Here is a 3424-nt window from a genome sequence, read left to right as displayed (position 1 = left end):
AGAACTCAACACCCATTCAGGCTCCAAACTCTTTTGCAAGATTTCCAGAAGGGCTCAACACCCTGAGTGCTGAGCTAGTTTGGGAAAAAAACCCAAACAAGGCCGGTACCGATTGTGAGTGCTGGCTGCTTGACTCTGTGGCCCACCGTGCGGGAGTTTGAGGTTCTCATTAAGCTAAGTGTCTCTATTCTGCCTCTGTCCTAGTGTCCATCTAATAAGTGAGGGGGGAGATTAGAACACCTCAGAAGGCACAGGGTTGTAGGAAACCTGAAACTTTAGATGAGGGTGATGGTGTGTAAAAACCAGATGTGATGTAGGTGTTGAACGAGAGATGCTGTCTTGGCCTCCTTGAGCGGCTCATACAATATTGAAGAAAAGGAGGGTTGAGAGAGCTGCTTTAGTCTCAGCGTCAGGATGGCTGAGTGGTCTAAGGCGCCAGACTCAAGGCTCTGTCTTTCCCACAACTGGGGCTTCTGGTCTCCTGCAGGAGGCGTGGGTTCAAATCCCACTCCTGACACAACCTCTTGATTCCAGCTCAAGAGGTGGCCTGGTTTCAATTGCCCTTGTAACATATTGGAAGAGCCCTTGTTTAGGAGCTTTCTTAGAGTAGCGGCAAGAGAAGTTAGAGGGAATCGTAAATACCTTTGGAATCCATGCGCTCAAGGCACCTAGTTGGGTAAATTCCAGTTTATTCCCCACCAGAAAGTTGGCATTGCTTGATCTTGGGCAGGTATGGATGTCAAACATATGCAGGTGGAGGAAGAAGGGAGCAGTACAGTAGACACTGATAAAGGGAAGGTAAGACTCTTAGTCTCAGGGTTTGGGCTTGAGCCCTAAACTGGGTGCTCTACGTACTCTGGTTTGGCTGCTTCATGAGGGCACAGAATTGACAACATAGGGAGCAGAGACAGGAGGCAGCTACAACCAAGAGCCCTGTTAGATTGTGTCAACATCCTATCAGGAGGTCTCAAAGCCTCTCTCTCAGTTTGTATCTCAGAAATTCTATCCGCTCCAGGATCTTTCTCCATCAAAGAGCCGCTAGGTAGGCAGAAGAAGAGGTGGAGAGGGTTGCGATGGAGGTAACAAAAGCAGAGAAGAATTGTTCCTCTTGGGATTTTTTGTGTTTCTCTTGTGATCCTGACGGAGGAACCGGAAGCATCATTAGATTTTTTTCTGGCTACTTTCTGTCCAACAGATTAAGTTGGTCCATTGTCCATTCCCCTCAGGGGTTAAGAGCTGGAACCCCTGTGCTCAGGGTCACAACCTTAGCCCAACCGAAGGCACTGAAACAAACTCAAATGATGCTTCAGCTTCCTCCCTCAGCATCACAAGACCAACACAAAGAAAACTCCCGAGGAACGGGGCTCTGAGCATTGCCAGGTTGTGAGTTCCGTAGACTAACAGACGTATTGGAGCATGAGCTTTCATGGGTGAATCCCCACTTCGTCGGATGCGTCAGTGTCGGCCTTTTCCAAAGAAGTGCCTGCAGGGCCTTTTTCTGTGTGACCACGTGGCCTAATTGATAAGGCATCTGACTTCGGATCAGGCAATTGAGGAGTCGAGTCCCTTTGTGGTTGTGCTTGTGCAGTTGTGCTGAAAGTCCTGCTCCCTTCAGGGCTGGAACCTCTTCTTGGCTGCTCAGGCCAATGCTCTGGCTTCAGCTAGAGCCCTGGGAAGGAGTTGGGGGTTGGGCATCACAAAGGCTGGGGCATGAGCCCCAGGTGCTTCCAGTCTCACCTTTGTCCTTCCTGACTTGCCAAAGAAAGTGGGTGGCTGCCCGGGCTAGCGTGTGGAGCAGTTTCCCTCTTCCAAGTGTGCGCCTGTCCCTGTGCTGGAGGGTACTTGCTAAATAGCACCTTGGGAGCCTGGGTGTTTCTCTGCTTCTCGTCAGCTGGGGAAAAGCCTCTTGGGACAAAATCTCCTGCCCCACTGCCAAAGTGAGCACCTGGAGTACAAATGGTAAGAGGTGCCACCGGGGGGCTGGCCCTGCTTTCCTACCATCTTCGATAATGGCCACAGAGCATCAGCAGCCGCCCCGCATGCTGGTCTGTGGGTGGCCTTCAGTGAGGGTTTGGCATGGCAGGAAAGAGGCCGGCCGGGTGTTTTTGTGCCTGTCTGCAGGCCACACATAGGCATGGTCCTGCCCTCCTCTGGCCCTGCCCTCGGTTGCTCTGTGGCTTTTAAGCCTTCCCTTGGAGCTGTCAGCACCAGCCGCCTCTGCTCCAGGTGCCCAGAGGAGGAGAGGGGCTGGGCTCCAGCCTGGGAAGCCTGGCCCTGGCCCTGGCCCTGCTTCCTTTAAATGCCATGTGGGCAAGAGGAAGAGCTGCAGCTACAGGGACCAAAGTTGTGGGTATCAGGTGAAGCAGCAAGAAACCCAACATCAGGTCAACCCGCAGGAATCTCTAGCCAGACGGTTAAGTTCTAGGACCCCACCCTCTAGCGGCCCAGCTGGACCAGAGACCCATCTCCAATGGGCACCAGTGACCCAGGAGGAGGAGAAAAGAAAATCACTCTAGTTCAGCCAGGAAGAGGGTAACAAAGCACATGAGAGAAGGTAGCCAAACACATTGAGCTCCAGGGCTTTGCAGCAAAGCAACATATCTCCAGGAGGTCCCACAGAGATTTGAACTCAGATCACAGGATTCAAACTCTTGAGAGCTGCCCATTACACCATGGGACCTGCTGCTGTTCTGTTTTCTAGACCCCTATGACTCTCAGCTGGCTGGTTTGCACTCTGCACTTATTGCTTCCCACCAGCAGCTTCCTCTCACGGGACTCTCTCTCCTCCTCCAGTGACTGTGGTCCTGCACTACCGGATCCGTGGGTCCTGCCCTGAGTCCCTGCATCCCCCTGCTTTGTCTCCGTTCCCTGCAGGCTGCAAAAATGTCAGAGGAGTCTGCTCCTCCCTTCACTCGATGCTCCCGCTCATATCGGCCAGCTGCAGCCTCATCTCCTGGAACTCGGGCAGCTGTCGCTTGATCCGGTCATACAGTCACACACTGACTGGCTCCCCTGCCTGGATGCTCTTGTGGAAATCCCACAGGCGACGCTGCAGGACGTGGCACCGTTGGTTTCTTTAATATTGTGGTGGTTGCCTGATCGCCAGAACAAAGCCGCCAACTCCTCCCTCACCGACTGCCACCAATCCCCCTGGTTGCCATAGAACCCTCTGATGCTTTTCCATTCTGCCAACACCGCCAGGCCTCACCCCCTGCTCCTTTATCTTGCAAGCTCTGGATGTTCAGCTTCCAATATCCTCTGCCGTGGGTCAGGGACAGGGGCGGCTCCAGGCACCAGCGCAGCAAGCGCGTGCCTGGGGCGGCAAGCCACGGGGGGTGGTCTGCTGGTTGCTGTGAGGGTGGCAGTCAGGCTGCATTCGGCATCATGCTTGAAGGAGGTCCTCTGGTAATGTGGATTACGGTCT

General features: G+C 53.6%; 1 non-coding gene across 1 annotated transcript; it reads left to right on the top strand.

Moving 5' to 3' along the window:
- The first annotated feature begins 408 nt into the window (after positions 1 to 408).
- On the top strand, positions 409 to 517 carry TRNAL-CAA. The gene is made up of 2 exons: positions 409 to 446; positions 472 to 517. It is a non-coding gene; the product is annotated as a tRNA-Leu (tRNA).
- The last annotated feature ends 2907 nt before the right edge of the window (positions 518 to 3424 follow it).

Source organism: Mauremys reevesii, linkage group 12 (assembly GCF_016161935.1).
Source record: "Mauremys reevesii isolate NIE-2019 linkage group 12, ASM1616193v1, whole genome shotgun sequence".
Taxonomy (NCBI): domain Eukaryota; kingdom Metazoa; phylum Chordata; order Testudines; family Geoemydidae; genus Mauremys; species Mauremys reevesii.
Note: the sequence above shows the minus strand (reverse complement) of the source record. Positions and strands in the feature narration are given on the sequence as shown.